The following is a 23120-nucleotide window of genomic DNA, read 5'->3' as shown; positions in this document are numbered from 1 at the left end:
TTGCTGTTTAGAATGTTGCTGGGGAGGAGCCAGAATGGTAGGGCTTAAAAAAAAAAAAAAAAAAAAAGGGCAATTCTCCCGTGTAGGACGAGTAGCTTTTTTCAGCAGAGACCTTTATGATTGCAGTCCATTACCATTTCATTTTCTTAAATAAAGCTACTTTTGTTGTAAAGGCAATATATGTTTTCATCTTTAACTTTCCAATGTGACTCACAGGTATGTCACTTATAAAAGTAGTAAATCTTAAAGGGCAGAAAAGATGTGGGTTCTACTAAGTAAATACGGTGGTGGCGTGGGGGCCAAAGAAATGAGAAATTTCCATCGCAGACCCCCTGCTCCCCAAAGCAGAAGGGCAAATCTGTGGCACAGGAAGGTCACTACCGACCTAGGGCAGCCCAGCCCCAGCCGACCCGGGCTGGAGCTGAGTCCGCCGCGCTCCCTCCGGTGGGAACAGCGCTGCCTGGCTCCCGCCAGCCCCAGTCGTCAATCGGGGTCCTCCTCTCGGAGCAACTTTCCCTCTCCCTGAACTGATTCCGCTGTGGCCGGACGGCGCGGTCCCCCCACCCAGTCCTGAGAGGTGCTCCGCAGGCGGTGGAAACAATAAGCGCCGCGAAGCAGAAGGTCCTCGGCGTCGGGAGAGAGGAACGTTCGCCAAGTCCCGGGAGGCCCCTCCGCACGCCGCCGCGCGCCCACCCGGCCCCGGGCCTCCGCGCCGAGGCGCGCCCGCGAGCGCAGGCCGCGCGGCCCCGGGGCCGAGCGCCCCCTCCCGGAGCGCCCATGACCAGCGCCTGCGCCGCACCCGCCCCGCCCGCGCCCCCGCCCGCGCCCCCGCCCCCTTGGGCGCTCCGTAGCCGTGACGTGCGCGCGGCGGGGCCGGGGACTAGGCTGGGCGCCGGCCGGCGGGCGGAGACGGACCCGGGATCGGTCAGAGCAGGAAGCTAGCCGGAGACCGGGCGCTGTCGCCGCCGTCTCGTCGCTGTGCGGGTCCGCGTCGCCGCGCGCTCCCCTAGCCCTCGTCGCACTCACTCGCTCCCAGCTTCGCCGGCGACAGGTAGCCCAGCCGCCGCGCACCTGCCCTGTCCGCACAGGTGAGTGTCCCTGGGCGCCCGAGGCGGGGCGTCGGCGCCGAGCCTCGCTTCCCCAAACTTCGCTTCCCCGAACCTCTCTACTCAGAACCCGGCCTTGTTTTGGGTCCCTCTCGGGTCTCCCAGGAGCCGACGGCTCGTCTCAGCTCCTGAGGCCCCGGGTGGGTGAAGCAGGTGATGAGTGGGCCCGGGCGGCGGCGGATCACGGTGGCGCAGGATTGGTTTTCATTTCCACAGGACAATAAGAGTCGCCTTTCATGGGTTTGTCATCACCAAGATACCTTTGTGTATCTTCTCTGGCTCCCAGATAGAAGCAGAGCACTCAGGTGTCCAGCGCTGACCTGGACATTCCGTGATGGTTTTCTCTTTTCTAAATCAGCTTAAAATTTGGTGCCGGAATAGTGCTGTTTGTTTTGGGATGTGAGGATCAGCTGCTATCACTAACAGCCTAAGCTCATAGGAGCCCAGGATGGGACTATCTGAAGCTGTAGTTTTAGTCTTTAGTTGGTCCAGTACTTGAGCTATGTTCATTTATGTATCTGCTACCGAACAGGAGCTTTTTATATTTGTTTTTCCAAAACTCTTTAAAATTTCCAAGACTCTTTAAAAAAACGGTTAAAATGCTTAAACGGGAGTTCCCGTCGTGGCGCAGTGGTTAACGAATCCGACTAGGAACCATGAGGTTGCAGGTTCGGTCCCTGCCCTTGCTCAGTGGGTTAACGATCCGGCATTGCCGTGAGCTGTGGTGTAGGTTGCAGACGCGGCTCGGATCCCGCGTTGCTGTGGCTCTGGCGTAGGCCGGTGGCTACAGCTCCGATTCAACCCCTAGCCTGGGAACCTCCATATGCCGCGGGAGCGGCCCAAGAAATAGCAACAACAACAAAAAAAGACAAAAAGACAAAAAAAATGCTTAAACCCTGGGAGTGCAAATAGATAATTTGATAGGTTATGACTAGAACATCCATGTCAGAAACATTTCCATACAGTTGCAGAAAACATGTTACATTGTATCTGGCATAAAATTTGTGGTGGAGGAATGCTTAAATCATCCGCGGGTGTAAGGAGCTAGGAACACTGCCCCAATTTAATTGACTGCAGTACATGGTAAATAAAAGTTTTTCTTGTGTTCTGGTGGTGTAAATGCAATTTTATAGCTAAATATCGTCAGGGTTTGAGAGTTTTAATAATTACTATTCTTAAGATTTAGCTGAACACACTTCACACCATAAAATGTGAATCTTGAACTTGAGCTGGCAGTGGTCATGGTACAAAGGTTGGCAGCAAAACGACATTTCTGTACAAATTAACTAAACTTCCTAGTTGTCTTGGGTTGTGGTTTTCCATTGGAAATTGTTTAGTGAAAAAATTATCTTTGTGTCTTTTATTATTAACTTTAGAATCACCACAAATTGGTCTATAGCCAGAGCTTGAAATAAAGCAACCTTGTAAAATAACTCATTGACTTTTTAAATATCCAGCTCATTTTGAGTATTTTCAATTATGCAGAATTACTTGCCTAGTGGTAACAAAAGTCATTTTATTCCTATGCAGATTTCCTCGGTGCATTTGTATGTTCTCTGTGACATGCTATTTATTTTAGGCTTTTAAAGTTAAATTTTAATTTTCAAAAACTAGTTTTAAAAGGGAATGATGGAAGTGATGACTTTAAGATAAGATTATACTTAAAGCTAAATATATATATAATATATAAAACTATATATCATATATGTATATTCTTCATTGGTGCCTGGAAACATGGACCAAAAAAAACCTGTAAGAAGCCATTGCAATATTTAATGTAAATTAATATAAGGTCTTAAAAACATCATAAATTGTAACCCACGGGGCTCATCTGAAATGGATTTTTTTCCTCTGTTTATGTTTGTGTGATCAAGTTTTAAAATAACAGTGGTCAGGAAATCTGAGAGAAGCCGAAGGCTCTTTTCTCATCCTGTTGTGACTTTGCCCGGAGACTGTGGTGTATTTTGTAGCCCATTGTTTAGATAACTGGTCTGTCTCTGGGTTCTAAAATACAGCTTTCTCAAGAAAATACAAAAAAAAAAAACAAAAAACCGACTCTGTGAAATTTGGATAAATATAAGCACCCCAGACATTTTAAAAAAATTAACTAATTTTCACTGTCTGTTGATTATTAAAGCCCCATCTCTGATATGTAAAATGTCAGTTTTATAAAGGTGTTTAACCTCTGAATTTTTATTTTTATATATTAAGACATTTTAAATAAATGATTGAAAAAACGCATGACAACTGTAATAAATCTCATACAGTTTGTGATTCCTATGATGAGATACTTGGTAATAATTTGTAACTGGCCCTTTAGGAGGATAAGCTTGTCACCCATTTGTCAGGCATCTGCCATGATCAGAACACTGAGGAACTTGCTCTGCAAAATAAGTTTCAAGGTTGGTGGTCTTGTCCTTTTTACACAAGAGGAAATTTAGGCTCAGAGAATTAAATATTTGCTGAAAGTCATGTAGCTTTAGACAGGTGCCTGGGGTCATACTCAAGTCTTCTGACCATGAAACCCCAGTCCTTTTCAGTGGAGTGGGTTGCCTTGATCTCAGTTCATTTGGTGGACTGATCAGGTAAACCTGCAGAACTGGTGTTGTGTTAAAGAAACTTGGAGGTTTGAAGGTTCATAGGCCCGAGGTTGAGGAAGGCCAAGAGTGGGACTCTGGAACTGATTTTTTTTTTTTTAGGGCCACACCGGGCATATGGAGGTTCCAAGGCTAGGGGCTGAATCGGAGTCACAGCCACAGCCACAGCAATACCTGATCTGAGCTGCATCTGGGACCTACACCGCAGTTCATGGTAATGCCGAATCCTTAACCCACTGAGCAAGGTCAGGAATTGAACCCTCAACCTCATGGTTCCTGGTCGGATTTGTCTCCTCTGTGCCATGATGGGAGCTCCTGGAACTGATTTTGAATTCTGCATCTGTTTCTTCATTCATAAGTGGAGAGCCCTGAACAGTGATAGGATGTTGCTTTATTATTTCTGGGGTAAATTCCAGCCTCCTACACATATTGTGCACCTTTTATTTGGATGGGTTGCAGGAACTAGAATTAGGCTGTAATGTAACACTGGTTTTCATTGTAGCTAAAGTGAATAGTATTGTATTTCTAGTTAAGCTAGAATGTAAAAATGAGATAGATTTAGAGTTCCCTGGAGGCTCAGCTAGTTAAGGATCTGGTATTGTCACTGTGGGTTCCATCTCTGGCCTGAAAACTTCTGCATGCCCTGAGCATGGCCAAAAAAAGAGATAGCTTATTGTCCATCAGTGCAGTTGCTGTCTTTTCAGTATTACACAATTAACTCTGTAAGATTAAGGGGGAAATGATTTTGAGATTAAGATTAAATTGTGACCTGTACTTTCAGGACAGTTTGTTTGTTTGGTTTTTTTTTTTTGGTCTGTGTTTATTTCAGGAATGTCCCCTGAGCTGTAATAAACATAAAGAACAAAAATGAGCACGCAATGTCCATCTTTTGTAACAAACTAGAAGTCATTTCAGCATTTGAATGTGGTTGGGTAAATGTGCAGAAAAATGGTAGGAAGGCTGAGTTTGGTGACTCCTTTTAGAGGTGTTTCATTATTTGCTTTGAACTATTAAGGAACTTTGCAGCTGAAAGATACTCATTCAATTGTGAATATAAAACCATCCAAGGGCAATGTGAATTATTAATGAATGATCTGTAGCACATCTGCTTATGTGTCTGTGTCGATAATCAAGAACTATTAAATTAAATGAGCTTAATTCCATTTTCAAGGCTTTATATATAATGTTCAGAGGAACCAGCATGTTCTGCATTTAAAATTGTTATGCTTTTATTTGACAAATATAGTGGGCTGTTAATAATCTTGAAATATAAGTATTAGAATATCTTCCTATCTATGATTTTCAAAAATAAGCTTTTTTTCTTATTGAGTGGTGTAAGAATGACATAGTGGTTTGAGAAATGACCACAACTCCCCTCTAAGATTCCCCCCCCCCCAACCCGTGAGTGCTGAAGCATGGGAAGTAAAACCGGATCTGACATCTTTAGAAATCTTGCCAGTGTTGAAGAGAGAGGAAGTCCTTTTCTATTCAGAAACGTGTCTCCAGTGAAACCCAGAGTCTGAAGCACATTCCTTGGGTGCTATTCACATACCTGCTGAATAATGTGCACAAAACAGGCGGGGTTCCTGGCAAAACCACAGGCATCTTTTCTGTAGATGACCTCACTTGTTATTTCATTTGACAGTAACGTGGTGCTTAACCTTTGCAAGGTACAGTGTCCCATATAGCAGAATTAAAAAAATTCTATTTGATGTGGACAAACATCCTTTTTAACAGATACTTACTAAGGGTTCATTGTGTTTGAAATACGACTGTTAATGGGAACTGGTTCTTCCCTCTTCAAGCAGATCTTTGGATCTAGGAAATAGGAAGAGTGGCGCAGATGTGAAAAAAAAAATCAATAGGAACATCCATTTAAATTTTTTAAAATGTAAAGTAGAAGATGAGCATGATGCAGTGTTACGGAACCACTCTGACATTTTTAGTAGATGAATGGGGCTGAGGTTGGTAATTAACTCTGCTAGTTGTAGAGTTTTTAAAGCCGACAATTAATTTTTGAAAGGAGAAAAATATTCTGGGGAAATTTTGAAAATAAGTTTTATTACTTCGCAGATTGGTATTGATCTGATGATTATGCTTGTTTTTGTAATGAGCTAAGATGTGTCTGCATTGGTACCTTTATGCCTTTAGTTCATTTCACAAATATTTGAGTGTCTGTCATGGGCCAGGCACTGTTCTAAGTACTAACAGTAAGTGATAAATTAAGACCAGGTCCCTGTACTGAGTGACATTTTATTGTTGTTTTGAATTAAGTTAATTATAGACTTGTCATTCTAGCATGTGATTAACAGGGCTGACCCTAAAGTTGAGAAATAGTTGTCAAAGTGTTGTAATTTGAGGGCTCCTAAAAGCCTCATTTGCTTTAAAATATCTACTCATGGCCTCTAGTCCACTGTTATGACACTGTAACCAGTCCACTCCCAGGAAAGAGAATACATTCCATTTTTTTTTTTTTTTTAAATCACAGTTTCAGGAAACAAGACAGAGAAAAATGAGTGAGACCTAGAACTGATATGTGGGCTTTCGTAAGAGAAGAGGTTGGCAAAGTATGATTTTAATAGCAGCTGTTGTTTATTGAGCTCGTGCGTGTCAAGCAAGTGCTTTATGTACATTAGGTCATTTAATTACCATATCACTTCAGTGCCCTTGGCTTTAAGACTCTCACATTACAGAATAGGAAACAGAGGCACAGAGGCACAGAGCTCTTGCTCTAGCTCCCACCTGGTGCTTATGGAGCCAGAACCAGGATCTCTTGAAGCCTGTAGCATGTAGCAGTAGATACTCATGTGGAAAGGGTGCTGATACACCTGTGACATCTGTCGTGTGATGGCACACTTTGCAGGTGGAAGGTCCTGGAGTGAGTGATGATGGATCAGGAAGGCTTGTTGGGTGAGCGGTAGGAGTTGGAGTGGCCAGGGGGTATTGTCTGCCTAACTGCCAGCCCCTCTTTATTATAGCCCCCAGGTTCCGGAGTCACATTTGTGTACAGTGCTTGCATGTCCAGCTGTAGAGTAAGAGGACAGGCCGAGATGAGGGGATCTTGGCTTGGCTGCTTATTACCTGGGTCAGATTTCCTTGGTTTCTCTGGGCTTTGGTTTTCTCATTTGTAAAATGGAGGCAGCAACATCACCTGTGCAGTGTGGATCTTGTGAGGACTGAATTAGGTAGTATGCATAAAGCACTTACCACATGGGCACATAGTTAGGGTATGTTATTATTATTATTAATTTACCTTTTAATTAAAGTATAGTTGATTTTTTTTTTGTCTTTTTGCTATTTCTTTGGGCCGCTCCCGAGGCATATGGAGGTTCCCAGGCTAGGGGTCGAATCGGAGCTGTAGCCACCGGCCTACGCCAGAGCCACAGCAACGTGGGATCCGAGCCGCGTCTGCAAGTTACACCACAGCTCACGGCAAAGCCGGATCGTTAACCCACTGAGCAAGGTCAGGGACCGAACCCGCAACCTCATGGTTCCTAGTCGCATTCGTTAACCACTGCGCCACGATGGGAACTCCTATAGTTGATTTTCAGTGTTGTACCAAGTGTGCATTATTATTGTTACTATGTTGGGATTCGCCCCCCGCCCCGTGTCTAAATGTGGAATGTTCATTGGAAAGGAAGAATGCTGTGTATTGGAGATTAGGGTGAAATCTTAAGTTAACCAGTTTTAAGTAGTTTTGAAATTTAGGTGTGCACAGTAATTATCTGGGGAACTAGTAAAGACACGTCAGAGAGGTGTGGGTGGGGCCTGGGCAGTGGCATTTTTTTTTTTTCTAGGGCTGCACCTGCAGCATATGGAGGTTTCCAGGCTAGGTGTCCAATCAGAGCCACAGCCACAGCAACAAGGGATCTGAGCCGTGTTTGAGACATATGCCACAGCTCGTGGCAACACTGGATGATCCTTAAACTACTGGGCAAGGCCAGGGATCGAACCTTCGTCCCCATGGATATCTAGTCGGGTTTGTTACCATTGAGCCACAATGGGAACTCCTTGGCAGTAGCATTTTAACAAGCTTCTCAGTTGATTTATTTGTGCACCAAAATTTGAGAACCACTGGTTTAAACCTCTTCTTCACCCTATGCTTTGGGAGGGTGTTGTTAATTACAACAAAATCATTGCTTGGATTAACCAGGCAGCATATTGTAGGAGGAAGTGAAATACCAGTTACCAGAATATTTTCATTGATTTTTTTTTCTTTTAAGCTTATTTGGAGTTTATAGCATTTATCCTGAGAGCACAATGCAGTGTTGAATTTCACACCTAACTTTAATTGTAGTGAGTATTTCAGCTTATTAAGCACCTTCATTTGGAAGTAAGCTTATTACGTTTAATTTTAATTTTTTTATTTTTATTTTATTTTTTTGTCTTTTTGCCATTTTCTTGGGCTGCTCTCGCGGCATATGGAGGTTCCCAGGCTAGGGGTTGAATCGGAGCTGTAGCCACCAGCCTACGCCAGAGCCATAGCAACGCAGGATCCGAGCTGCGTCTTCGACCTGCACCACAGCTCACGGCAATGCCGGATCTTTAACCCACTGAGCAAGGCCAGGATCGAACCCGAAACTTCATGGTTCCTAGTCGGATTCATTAACCACCTCGCCATTGTGGGAACTCCGTTTAATTTTTAAACAACTATGCAAATATAGTAATACATAAATAATGCTCATATAGCTCTTAAGACCTTTTTAAACTTTTGGAATTGGATTTCTTTAGGTAAGGTCCTGTTTTTGAACAACCGGACTTGGTCTTGTTAGCTATGGCCAGCACAGTGCTTAATGGGATGGAGGTTTCAGCCTGGATGGAGCACACGAAGAGGGAACAAACAAGCGGTGGTGAATCACCCAGGAATTTGCAACATGAGGAGCCCTTGATGCTCCAGAGATCCCCAGAGTGGAGCTGGCCTTGGGGAGGTCTGTGGGCACCAAGGCTTAGAAGCAGAAGGTGGGTTGGGGGCAAGTCCGTCTTTCTTTGGGTGTTGGCCAGTGACCTACATTGCAAGACCCCAGGCCGGGAGCATAGCTCTGTGCAGGCTTGTCCTCCCAGAGCAAGGGTGGGGGCAGAGCAGGGGTTTGGGGTGCAGTGGGGCAAGCAGAGAATAACTGGACATTGATTGGAGACTTTAGGAGTTTGTAGCATTTCCTCAGTGCATTTTGAATAACCTGTGGCATTGAGATATACCTGCAAAGGGCTTGAGACTGCCTTTCTTATACATGCTTTTAGAAAAGTTGATTCCCTTTCTCATTTCACCCAACAATTATTTTAGGAACTTTTGATGATCCACATAACCCAACAAGAAACATAAACTAGTCCAGTTAACATAAAGCTCTTTTATTCATATGTTGTTATGGCTTAATGAGGTGTTTTGAAATTTTCTTCATTGTGTAATTTTGGTTTGATAGAATAAATGTTTTTAATTCAAAAATCTTTTAATGATTAAGTTTAAAATATTTTGGCAAGAGAAGTTCTTTGCCTTGGGTAATTGATACTTCCTACTCACCTGGGCTTTTGGATAACAGAAACACCTGAATGCAGGCTTGATGTAGTGACTGTTCATAAAAGTAAGACTATTATGAAATAATTGTCCTTCCTCCTCAAGTCTGTCTTTTTCTTTTTTTGTCTTTTTAGGGCTGCATCTGCAGCGTATGGAAGTTCCCAGGCTAGGGGTCAAATAGGAGCTACAGCTGCTGGCCTACACCACAGTCACAGCAGTGCCAGATCAGAGCTGCGTCTCCGACCTACACCACAGCTCATGGCAATGCCTGATCCTTAATCCACTGAGCAAGGCCAGGGATCGAACCTGCCCCTTGTAGATCCTAGTCGGGTTAGTGACTCCTGAGCCATGACGGGAACTCCCTCCCCAAGTCTTTCTACAGACATTAAATTTCTGTATAAATGTGTCACAGTTTGGGAGTTGCCGCTGTGGTGCAGTGGGTTAAGAATTTGGTGTTGCCACAGAATGGCTCAGAATCTGTCTCTAGCCTGGGAACTTCCATATGCTCTGGGTGTGGCAAGAGAGAAAGAAAGGGCGCAGTTTGCTGTTATTCAGTTGTCTTCTGCTAATGACAATTTTACCTAATTAATTTGAATTCTGGATAGAAATCTAAATCCATGCTCTTTATTTTAGATTCCTTAGGATTATTAAAGAAAAAAGTTTCTCTCCTTAAAGAAATGGTATGAGGTCCCTAGTGTAAGAGCATCACTCGCCCCGCAAACAATTAGAATAGCTTTTATTTCTTCTCTGGAGGGTTCCAGGGAAGAGTTCAAGGTTTTAGATAAGCAGCAGCTAGATGGAGTATTATTCACAGCTTCTAGAAATGGAGTGAAAATTAACCAACACCTAGCTGTGAGACTTTAACATGCAAATAAAGGATGCTTCTGTATAAATGTTATAATTCATTTTTTTTGAACAAATAAGTTTGTCAGCTTGTCTTTGAAAGAGTACGGTGGAAAAAATAAGCAGGTTTGGAGTGAACAGAATAGCACTTGAGCTTGGAAATCATGCATTTATATTTTTTTCCTGTATGTGGGCCTTTTTTTTTTTTAAAAAAAAGGGAGATCTCAAACTTTTATGGAATCTTCTAAAAACATACTGTTTAGTTTGTTTTGACGCTGATAGAATTAGTATACCGCAGGAAAGAATTGAGGCTGTTGGTTTTTCCTTGTTATGCTCTTTGAATTTCCTTGATTTGAAGATTGAGTTATTCCAGAATGAACTTTTCTCTGGTTCCTTGTTATTTTTTTTCTAAAATTAGCTGAAACAGCTGTGTTTTGGTTTGTGGGCATGACTTGCTGTCTGTTATTCTTCTCGTACTTGGAGAATAACAAAGTATGCATGTGTATGTGTCTTGAAGGTGGGAGTTAGTTTCTCTGCTTTTCTGGTCTATCATTGTTGAGTTGGAGATGAGAAGAGCAAGATGGCTTCCTTGTCTGCTGTGCTCCAGGCTTCTGACAGAACTGTGTGGCTTGTTTGTGGCCACTGAAAAGATGGAGAAAACGGGAGACTGTGAAGTGTGAAAGTAGTCACCATGTATTCACTGGCTAATAAGGAGCTTTGTATGAGTTTGAGAAAGACTTTCTCTTAGGTGTGGTGGGAAGAGGAGAGGAGGAAGAGAAGTGAATGAGTTTGAACATATGACCAAATCCATCTGAGATGTTTTAGAAGCCAGAAAAAAAATATTTTGGTCAGAATTTTGTATTTTATAGAGATTCTGCTGATATGCTTGGCTTTTTTTTTGGAAGGAGAGGGCATGCAACATAAATTAGGAATATATAAAGCCATTGTTTAATTTGGTGATTTTAATGAGTTATTAGCAAAAATGGAGATAGCCTGAACATGAAAGCATGTTAGTGTGTCCTGAAGTAGTCTATTATTTATTAAAAGTGTGCTCTGGAACTGGTCCAGAATCTCACGCACTTTGGTCCTATTTTCTCCCATCCTACTGTTTGGCATCAGTGTTGACACAGATTATTTTCAGGATGGGCAGCCATCCGAGTTCATCAGCGTGATTGAACTGTGAGAGGTGGCAGTATATTATGATGATGGACTGAATAACTGAATGAGTGATCCCAAGCGACCCCAGGACAGCACAATTCTAATGATTCTTCTTAAAAATTTAATTTTTTTATTTTAATTTTTGTGGCCACACCTGCAGCATATGGAAGTTCCCAGGCTAGGGGTAGAATTGGAGCTGTAGCTGCCAGCCTACACCATAGCCAGAACAATGCCAGATCCTTAACCCACTGAGCAAGGCCAGGGGTCAAATATGCATCCTCATGAAGACTATGTTGGGTTCTTCACCTGCTGAGCCACAATGGGAACTCCCACTTCTAATGATTCTTGAGGGCCAATGATATGCCCCTACTAGGTATTTTACAGTCATTTTCCTATTTAAAGCTGACCCTCTGACGTGGCTCCTCTCCCCTTTTGCAGCTGGGACCACTGAGGTCTGAGTGGCTGCTAGGATGACACCAGTAGTGAGGGGCAGGGCTGAGAGATGTCATTAGGGGGCCTTTGCCCCACTTAGAATTATTGGTTACCTTTTTCTATGTGTTCTTTTTAATGACTTGAAGCTTTAAAAAGCTCTTCAGGATTTATCTGTTCTTTCTTTATATGAACAAGGGACAGTAACATCCTGACATTCATGCAGCGGTTGCTTGATTTAAAGCCCAAGGCAGATAGGTCCTCTGTGACGCCCCATCTTGTCCTCATCATCAGATTCCTGTTCTTCACATGCTCCAGGCTCTCCTGAGGCTGATTGGGGGGGAGGGGCGCCTTACAGACATGGACATGTAGAGTCTAAACCATCCTGGATGCCTTTCAACCCCTTGAATAACTTCCCCTCTTGCTTCCATACTTCATGAATTTGCTTTAAACAAATGTATTGCTGTCAAATTTTGTGTAAATTAGATAACTAAATAAAATTTTTTTTTTATCCTTGGAAATCTTCTTGTTTAAAGGATCCTGATAGTGACTGCTTTTGTAAAGAGAAGTATCTTTTCGTAAAACAGATAACTGTTTTCTAGATTATACTAATAAGTGTGGATCTTTTACATATTACCTTTGCAGAAACATAGGTCTGGCTAAATACACATTTGATGTAAATGCACCTAAATCGAGTCTGCTCTCTTATTGTGCAGGGATTGGATAACAGGTTTCTTTTTCTTAATAAATGTTATTTACTGGATTTGTACTAAAATGTACTTTAGTCGGCTTATATAAAACTAAGAATAATGTTCTGTTAAGCAGTAGGTTGAGGTTCAATATATAGCACAACAATAAATTCTTTTTGTGTCACAAAATTTATTAGGTAAATGTTAACGTTCTGTTCGAATGTTAAAATCAGTGTTTTATGTGACTCTGAAATATATTCTCCTGAAATAGCAAATTTAGAGTTTTATTAAAAAATTGTTATTGCTGAAAAGCAGACAAACTATTGTTTGGAAAACATACTTTCATCTAGCCCTGGGTAAAATCTTTATTTCCTGTACCCAATACCTTGCTAATGAGGCCATGAACCCAGTTTTATTGTAATCTGTGTTCTGCCCCTAAATACTCAACAGAGACTCCTCTGTCACCTCCTAGTTAATAGAGCCAGTGGCCTCATTTAGATCGTGATTCTTTCCAACCTCTTCAGCCATGGACCAGCTAACCTCTCTTGAACTCTTCTTATCTTCTGTGGCCACACACTTTCCCAGGTCTCCAGCTTTTTCCTATTTGGTTTTCATTGCCTGCACCTTTTCAGTCCTGCCACTAATTTGGCTGTATGGCCTTCACCAATATTAAATATTGGCTCCTAGATTGTCAGTGCCTGTCTGTTTTCAGATCCCTTAGCTTGTTTTCAGCAGTCAGCCTCTTCTGAACCACTCTGTGATTGTTGACATCGTCTTCTTGTTCAGACTTCTTTCTCCGTTGGTAAAGTAGTCTCTCCCAAGGTACTTGCTACCTTTCTGTCTACTTTTCCTCCTTTTTCCTCATCCTTCCTTTAAAATGTCAGGTTTCTGGCCTCAGTCCCATTCTCTTTTACTTATACTGGTGACTCTCTCTTCTGTCAGATTTGAGGCCCCCTTTTTCAAAGCAACAGTTTTGTAACACCCTATTTATAACACTGAAATTAAACTGCACATAGTCGTGGGTATATATATACATGTGTCTATACATATTTAATTAAAAATTACTATAGTCACCTAACATAAAAGAAAGTAATCATTAATTTATATATTTTATCAGCATTAAATATACTAATGTTTATATCCATAAATAATTGATAATATATTATAAATATAAATTCATTTAAAGTTATATTAATTACAAATTAATATACATATTTCAATACGTGGAGGCTCCTATATACTATAAAACAGAACAGAGTAATCAATTGTAATATCCATATGTAGAGTATTCATGAATACAGCTGCTGCAAATTGCACTAACATATATATGTTATATTGATGACTCAAATGCTGTGCAACATTGCTCTGTAACTCTGTAACATGATTTTCTCCAAAATGATAAACATCTTTTGGTAAGGATATAAATAAAAGTTTTCTCTCAATTTATGTGGCATTTTATTTCTGGAAAACTCAGTGTGTATTAAAACAGTGCAGAAATATTTTAGATATGATTCTGGGCTCTACTATCTTCACTAAGTTTGTTATTTATTTTCCCTTCTATATATCATTAGTGTCATCAGAATAATTTGAGATAAAAAAACAAAAAGCTCTTCTCATCCCTTCCCACAGGAGCCATCTCAGCTTGAACTGTCCTTTTGGACACTTGTTTTGGCTGCTGTAATTTTATTGGGTCACCATCTTTAGTTCATTCTTGAATGATGTAGAACTGTCTTCAAGTGAGACTCAGACATTTAAATTGAGTAAAAGATACAAATAATTAGTGAAATAATGTAAACATTTATTCTGATGTCAATTAGGAAACATAGCTGTAAATAGTATATATGTGGTTGTTTTAAAAAATAGCACGAGTTACAGATTCCACTCAAACAATTTAATAGCAATTCATAGTACTTTTCAATGAATGTACTACAGAAGTCATATTTTGACTCCCTAAATATTTTATTATCAGCTTTTTAAGGGCCATATCTGTTGCAGAATGCATAGATAACTTTTAATCTATAGTTTTAGAATATTGAGTTACCAAAAATCTCTATTTTAGATCTGAATTTTGCTTTTTATAGCCTCACCTGCAGCATATGGAAGTTCCTGCTCTAGGCATTGAATCCACACGTTAGTTGTGACCTTCACCACACCTGCAGCAACACCAGATCCTTAACCCACTGTGTGGGGCCAGGGATCAACTCCCACTCTGCAGCCACCTGAGCCCCTTCAGTCAGACCCATAACCCACTGTGCCACAGTGGGAACTCCTAGACCTGAATTTTAAATACAAGAATTTTTCATGATAAACCATAATGGAAAAGAATATGAAAAAGAATATATCTCTGTGTACAATTGAGTCACATTGTTGTAAGGCAGAAATAAACACAACGGTATAAATCAACTTAAAAAAATACAAGAATTTTTCTTTGTTTTATGAGATTTGTCCTCAGATGTAAATAACCAATTTTTTTTTTTTTTTACCATCAAAGGGATTGTGAGTCTGAGAATGAACAAAGGTTAGAAATAAATTATTGCTATAAAATATGTTAATTATTTTGCCATAAAGAGATTCTAGAGAGAGATTGTTTTAAAGATACACAAAGAGATAACTATTTGAAAACACATCTAGAAATAATTTTATCATGCCGTTTACGATTATAGAATTAAGTATCTGTTGTGCTCTATTTGGTATTTGAACTTGCAAACTACTTTGTTTTTTGGCCACACCTCTGGTATGCAGAAGTTTCTGGGCCAGAGATCGAATCCACTTACTTGAGCCACTGCAGTGACAGTGCCAGATCCTTAACCTGCTGCTTCTAATCTACTGTTTTTTATATGCTTTTAGTTTTATAGACATTTTCCAATGACTGTGTAATTGAAAGCTAGATGTCTTTTAATTGATTTATCTTTCCTGATTAATTTTTTTTGATGACAGATTGGCAGTTTAGCTGAACCTTGATGGATAACAATGTCAAGAATCTTAATGTTGTAAACAAGGGTAGTGTAGATGGCGTTTCCTAAGAGATATAGAGCAACATAGACTTATAAGATGCATAGTAAGTTAGCAGTGCTTTTCCTTACAGAAGTTTCTTTGAAAAAGGCTTCTGCAAAGTGCCCTCTTACTGGCCTCTGCTAAGGTGTGTATATATTTCTAAGAAATTGATTAATGAAGAAAAGGGAAAGAAATGGTTTTTTTGTTTTTTTTTTTTGTTTGTTTGTTTGTTTGCTTTTTAGAGCTTCACCCCTGGCATCTGGAAGTTCTCTGGCTAGGGGTCGAATCAGAGCTGCATCTGCTGACCACACGGGGTCCGAGCCATGTATGCAACCTACACCACAGCTCATGGCAACGCCGGATCCCTGACTCACTGAGTGAGGCCAGGGATGGAACCCATATCCTCATGGTTACTAGTTGTATTCATTTCTGCTATGCTAAACAGGAACTCCAGAAATGTATGTTTTAACTCAAAAATCCATGTATCTGTAATTGTTCCTTGTTGAAGCTGCAGTATTTATATTTGGACACCAGATGCTAAATGTTTTCTCTGTGAATAACATTTAAGGGGAAAAAAATCGGGCCAAGTTACAACCTGAACGTTAAAAACTCCCCCAAATTGGAGTTCCTGTCGTGGCGAAGTGGAAACGAATCCAACTATGAGCCGTGAGGTTGCAGGTTCGATCCCTCGCCTTGCTCAGTGGGACAAGGATTCAGCGTTGCCGTGAGCTGTGGTGTAGGTCGAAGAAGCGGTTCGGATCTGGCATTACTGTGGCTGTGGTATAGGCCAGCAGCTGTAGCTCCGATTCGACCCCTAGCCTGGAAACTTTCATATGCTGTGGCCGTGGCCGTAAAAAGCAAAAAAAAAAAAAAAAAAAGAAATTCCCCCAAATTGTATAAGACAATACAGAAATTTGCCCTTATTTCTCTCTGCAATATAAATGAGACTTGGGGGTGACTTTCCTAATAATTACCAGAGTGATTGAATTTCGGTTTGTTACTGTTACAAGTGAAAGAATAAATATGGCTTATTTATTCCTAAAATAAATTTATTCCATTTATTCTTATGGTCGTTCTCAGAATCCCGATTCCTGGGCCACAGCCCAGCCCCTATTAAACCCTAGATCTTGGAGGGTGAGAATTAGGTGTCAGTATTTTTCCAAGGGTCTCCAGGTGATTCCACTGGGCAGTTCAGTTGTTTCTCTTTTTCTGTGTTAAATCTGTGTAAGTAAAATTCCTGTCAAAAACTGAGAAAACCCTTGATGACCAGTTAAAATTCAGTTTTTGTGCACTGGTTATTAGAGTATTCAGTGTCTCTTGGAGGAGTTAAAAAATAGAGTATATTCTGTATTGGAGACTGAAGAATTACTGAAAATGATTAAAATGGGTTACTTGTTAGTCATTACAAAACTTGGAAGGAGAAGTTAATTCTGAATCTAGTCCCCCTCCCTGCCCCCCTCCTACTGGGCAGATCATATTTAAACTACTCAAAGCAGATGGTCTACAGTTTTATCTCAAAGGGCTCCTGAGATGAAGTTTCTGTAACCTCTTTTTGTCTCCTATTCTTCATGAAGATTCTTCCTGTCTTACCTAAATCACTCTGTCTTTATATCTTACCTTCTAGAGACATATGCCATTTGATCATTGGTGTGTGTATGCAGACACATAAACCTACATAAACACATTTTTCATCCTTATTCACGTACTTGAAGGCTGAAACTTCTCTTTTTTTAGTCCAATTAGCCTAAGTTATGTAAAGTCTCTTCATAGATCAATGTGACAATTCTCCATTTTGACTATATATTTAGGGTTTAATTGAAAGGAAACATTTTCTGTGAGAAATCATTGTTTCTGAATCTTGCTGATAGGGAGACGGTGGTGGTGAGGAAATGACTAAACCATTTCAGAGTCCACGTGGAGCACCCAGATTCTGGAGGGGCTGGAGCACATGCAGAGAAATCAGCTCTGAGAAGTGGGGGCGTGTTCAAGTCGGATGAAGTTACAGGTGTGTTTTTGGTTGGAGAGTCAGAGCACTGAGGGATTATATACCTTATTGCATTGTTTTTTTTTCCTGTCGTCAGGAAGACCTTAGGTCATCACGTGTTTTTAGAGGGCAGAGGTAACAGTGAGGCCTTATCAAAATGCTCAGGGTTAGAGGTGGTATATGAACTGTGTTGGTAATCTTGTCATTCTAGTAAATATATGGAGAATTAAAGCAAATTGTTCAATGACCCTGTTCAAAGATTTGGATTTTAATTATATTTACTTGGCTTTTCAGAAAACATTTAAATTGATTCTGTGAGGTTAGAAAGTAACTATACATTTATCTGTATTTTTGATAATCTCTTAAGATAATTGTCATAATTATGACATAGAATCTGTAAAAAGTGCAATAATACCATTGGTGCAGATATTATGCTAGTGATGGTGAAGGGGGAGAATGAAAGAAAGTCTTAGTAGCTTGAAATTTCATATTCTTGGTGGGCAGAATGTTTATATATGGAAGGTACTGTAAACATTTGATTGAATTCGCTCAAATTTTATATAAAATCATGCTTATTCCTCTAATTTTGATGACTAGTAAGAATTGAAATGTCTTAATGACTTAGTCCTAAAGTTCACAACTGAACCATTGTGGAGAAACTAGATTCAGAATAAGCCACATATTTGGAGAAAATTTTAGGGAACTGGAATTGATTAAATTGAAAAAAAGAAGACTAATGAGGTGATTCAGACATGTTTTCAAATACAGAGGACAGTGATCACTTATCAGTCAACATTTTTTAGTGGAAGCAGAGAAAAGCTTGAACTTTAGTTGCATTCTGAGGGATTTGGATCAGTTTGTTCATTTATTTGAAGTTACTTGTCTGCCTCCTGTGTAGAGGTGCTATGCCAAGTTCTAGAGATTCATTTCTGATTAACAGAGACATGATCTTATCATCATTAATCTTGTGTTCCAGTGGCAGACACATATTAAACAGCTGTTTATCACCTGGCTACCCTTGAATGGACAAGTTCTGTGGATGCTATGATAGGATGTGGTGGGGAAAGAAGTGAGAATGTGTAGTGTAGGGTGGTGATAAAACATTAGGATGGCTGTAGAGTACCTTTGTGGACCGATCAATCCTCTTTCAAGCTCCCTTCCCCCTACAAAATTAACATATCATTGGTTCATTGTGCAGCAGCCACATAACCAAAATGAAGTGAATAAGAATCTTTGGTCTTTCTGCTACGTAGAGATAATCACTGTTGTTGGCATTTTGGTGGATGATATTTTAGTATATTCTGTGTGTGTGTGTTTGCTTGTATATTCCTTCCGAAATTGAAATTAAAATAACCCCTCCCACCCCTTTTTGGGAAGGCTTTAAAAATCAAATGCATTTTTATTTCTGTAAGGTGATTGGGAAATTTCATTCCTATACCTAGAATTTCTGATTCCTGGGTTCTCTATTGCTGTCATATGAAGAAAAGTAATGACCCTTAGATACCAAAGTGCCATAACACTTTGCTAACTTAAGTAGATGAATGTCCACTTATGGCCAAAGCAAATACGTTCTCATTGAGGTGTTGTATATCGCATGTAATACACATTTTTGTTTTTAAATTTTTATATAGCAAAATGGTTGTGAATTCTGTATTTTTCTAAGAATATTATTTACCAACATGATAGTTTGATATTTTTGCATTAATTAGGAATAATGAATTTATAATAATTATAGCCCTGTACCAATTTGAAGAATTATTAGATTTCACTCCTGTAATCCAGTAGTTTGAAAAACTTACCTTTATTTTTGACATATCCTGTTTATATTTTTACGTGACTTTCTACCACCAAATTGCTGATATCCTTTTATAGTCTATTGGATCTTTTTTTTTTTTTGTCACTCTTAAAGAATGTAATTTAGTGTCTTATGTATCTGTGGAGATCTTTTTAATTTAATTTAATTTTATTTTTGTCTTTTGTCTTTTTAGGGCTGCACCCGAAGTATATGGAGATTCCCAGGCTAGGGGTCTTATTGGAGCTACAGCTGCGGGCCTATACCACAGCTCAAGGCAGCAATGCCGGATCCTTAACCTGCTGAGTGAGGCCAGGGATGGAACCTGCAACCTCATGGTTCCTAGTTGGATTTGTTTCCACTGCTCCATGACGGGAACTCCTGTGGAGATCTTTAAATATTGAAATACACTGAAGCAGCATGGGTGTTTTTAGTTTCTACCTTTAAAACAATGGCTATTAAGTAATAATTAGAATTTCATGGTGTGTTTCTCTCTTTTTTTCTTTTTAGGGCCAGTCCTGAGGCATATAGAAGTTCCCAGGCTAGGGTTTGAATCAGGGCTCTAGCTGCCAGCCTACACTGCAGCCACAGTAACAGCATATCCAAGCTGCGTCTGTGACCTACACCACAGCTCATGACAATGCTGGGATCCTTACCCCACTGAGTGAGGCCAGGGATCGAACCCACATCCCCATGGATACTAGTTGGATTCGTTTCTGCTGTGCCATGACGGGAACTCTGACTCCCCTTAGCTTTTAACATCTCCCCTTTCCTGACTATTGTGAGGTGGTGCTTAAAGCCTTGGGGGATTATCTTGCTGTACAGTGTGCAGGATTGTGCTTTGATGTTATGTTATCCTTTGTACATTGTAAAGGAGGTGCTGTTTTGGCAGTCCTTAGTTATGTCCTGAGAGACCAGTGCTCTCCCCAGTAAATAAATATGATCCCCCAGGACTTGGTAATTGTGGTTGCTGGGGCGCCTGTGGCCAGGCGAGAGGCTGCGTAGTTATTGGACTGAGAAAATTCCTGTATGGCTGGGAGCAGACATGGAAGGATGCTTGTGGGTCAGCTCTGGGTCAGGGGTCCGAGCAGAAGGAGGTGCTGCTGGGCCCCTGGCCTGGGAGGCTGGGTCAGCCCTTGTCCCTGAATGCTCCCCATGAGGCACGCTGGCAGGCTCTCAAGGTCCAGGCCCACCTTGGCCTGTCTGCAGCAGGGCAGCACCCACTGGGCACCTGGCCCCGCCAGGCAGCCTCCTGCCGTGAAGCTGTGCTGAGTGTCTGGGGACAGTCTGGGGACAGTCTGCCATGTTCAGGTCAGGAGGAGTATGTGACCTGGAAAAGGAGGCTCTCCTTTTCCCACCAGCTGGGTCAGGGCTTGAGCTTTATTCAGTAGCTATTTGTTTACTGTTCTTGTGTTATGGGCTAACAGTTTTGGAATATGGCTTGTAGGCCTTCCCACGCAGAGGTGTGAAGAGTGGCTTTTTAATGGAGTTAAGTCAGGCATTCCTAGGAACTTAATTAGTAACATTTACCAGTAGTTTGAATTTTTTTTTTTTTTTTTGTCTTTTTAGGGCCACACCTGGGCATATTGAGTTTCCCAGGCTAGGGGTTGAATCGGATCTATAGCTGCTGGCCTACACCACAGCCACACCAATGCCAGATCCGAGCTGAGTCTGCAACCTATACCACAGCTCATGGCAACGCTGGATCCTTAACCCACTGAACAGGACCAGGGATCGAACCGCATCCTCATGGATACTAGTTGGGTTCATTAACTACTGAGGCATGATGGGAACTCCTTTATTTGTTTATTTTTGTCTTTTTTTTTACTTTTATAAGTAGTTTGAATCCTGACCTGTAAAGCACATTGGCATTCTGTTTTATTTTTCTGGAATGTGTAGCATTATCACTGCTTTAAGCTTTCACTCTGCTTATCTTTTAATCTTTTAGTACTCTGTTCAGAATGGATCTCCTTTGTGCTGGTCATTGTCCTTCAGTGCCCCCCTCCCCACTGCCACCTGGTCCTTAGACCTGTGAGCACTTCGTGGGGGCACTTTAAGTGTTGGTCTACAACACTGTTGTCTTTTTTTTTCCTTCTTGGCTGCACCTTCTTTAGCTGCACCTGAGGCATGTGGAAATTCCTGGGTCAGGCATTGAACCTGTGCCACATTTGTGACCTGCGCCACATCTATAGCAATGCCAGATCCTTAAACTGCTGCCCCACGCAGAAACTTCCCATGGTTTACCTGTCTTTCTCCTTCAGTAAGTTGTGAACCCTCTGGTTTTATTCTTGTGTTCACCGCTTAGTACTTAGCCCAGTTATAGTAGATGCTCAGTAAATGTCTATTTAGTAAATAATTGCATCACAAATTTGAGCTGTGAATATATTGTCTGCTTCTTTTAAAATGTATTTTCTCCAAATAAAATATTGCTTAAAAAAAAAAGCCCCCAAACTAGTAGCAATGGTAAGAAAAGACTTTTTTTTTAGCTTTTGAGGCCCCCTCCCGCCCCCCGCGACATATGGAAGCTACCAGGCTAGGGATTGAATTGGAGCTGCAGCTGCTGGCTTGCACCACAGCCACAGCAACACCGGATCCAAGCTGCGTCTGTGACCTACACCACAGCTCATGACAATGCTGGGATCCTTAACGCACTGAGCAAGGCCAGGGATCAGACCTGCATCCTCATGGATACTAGTTGGATTTGTTTCTGCTGTGCCATGACAAGAACTCCAAGAAAAGATATTTTAAGGAAGATAACACTCTAGCTCAAAGGACCCTTTCTTTTTAGTAATTACTGAGGACATGGTACATGGTTTACATGGCTAAGACAAGGCCTGCTTCTTTGGGTGACTGTTTCAAAATTGATAAATCATTTTGAAAAATTAGAAAGCTAAATTTAGTAACTTGTGTGTATTCCTGTTTTTGACTTCTGTCCTGAAGTTTTGTGTACTATTTTTCCTAGCCTTAGAGTCAAACAAGTCTAATCATGTAAGAAACTTGTAAACACACACATTTGTAGCACCAATTAGAGTACTCATATAACTTATTGTATTTTCAGATGAAAAGTAACTTTCTTCTTATGAAAGCAATAAGCATCCTTCAGGTAATTTGAAAAATATAAAATGTGTAAAGGAGAAAAGAAAAATCATTTATATTCACCACTTAGAAATGATAAGCATTAATATTTTAATGTATTTTTTGTTTTTAAAAACATTACTTATTCTTACTGTGAAATCAAATAAATGTTATTCTTCAATATTTTTTTCTTTTTCCCTAATTAACTGTAATTCATCTGGAATTTATTTTGGAACCTTGTCAAAAAGTCATTTTAATATTGTAATATTTATCATTTTCCTTTTATCACTAAGAAAAATCTGATCTTTGGGTTTGTTAATAGGGAAGTTTTTTTAGTTCCTCCATATTCTTTTCTAAAGCCTCATAAATTTGGCTTTTACATTGTGTTCATTTTAAGCAACTAAGTGACTCTTCTTCTGCCACACCGACGTTCCCCTGGATACTACCTGGTCTCCATCTAGAATCTCAGCACTGTTTTCACTTTGGTGTATGTTTGACTATTACTTACAGTTTGAGGCTTGTAGAAATATGAAGTTTTGTATGTCTTTTTGGATGTAAAGGAATACTCTGCAAAATGTTTTACAACTTCATTTTTCTCATGTAACATGGGCCTTAGATATCTATCTTGAACAGTGAAGATCCACTTTACTGCTTTTAATTGTGCATGGTTTTCCATAGTTCAGATATTGCATAGTTGTTCAACCACTATATTGCTAGCACTTAGAGAGTTTGCAGTTTTTCTGTCTTGCTTACGATGCTACAATAAATATCTTTGGTGTATCCTAATAAATGCTGGTTCAGAGAATTTACCAATCTGTACTCTAACGGAACAGCTTGGTGTTATTGGATTTTAATTTTTAATCACTGTGATGGGTGAAAAAAGTATCTCATTACTGTTTTAATTATATATAATATTTCTTAAGGGAAACTATCAGATTTAATGA

At 40.5% G+C, this 23120-nt stretch overlaps 1 protein-coding gene across 7 annotated transcripts in view; it reads left to right on the top strand.

The window, feature by feature from the left end:
- Positions 1 to 874: 874 nt before the first annotated feature.
- Positions 875 to 23120, top strand: part of MYO6 (myosin VI) — a 146609-nt gene continuing 124363 nt past the window's right edge. For 6 of the 7 annotated variants that reach the window (XM_047763661.1, XM_047763653.1, XM_047763644.1 and 3 more), the window contains exon 1: positions 875 to 1088. The gene's annotated coding sequence lies outside the window, so the exon portion shown is untranslated. The remainder of the gene's footprint in view (positions 1089 to 23120) is intronic. The other variant, XM_047763668.1, reaches the window with a different exon arrangement.

The sequence above is a fragment of the Phacochoerus africanus genome, chromosome 2 (genome assembly GCF_016906955.1).
Source record: "Phacochoerus africanus isolate WHEZ1 chromosome 2, ROS_Pafr_v1, whole genome shotgun sequence".
Taxonomy (NCBI): domain Eukaryota; kingdom Metazoa; phylum Chordata; class Mammalia; order Artiodactyla; family Suidae; genus Phacochoerus; species Phacochoerus africanus.
The sequence above is the reverse complement of the archived record's forward strand: the minus strand, read 5'-3'. Positions and strand labels throughout refer to the sequence as shown.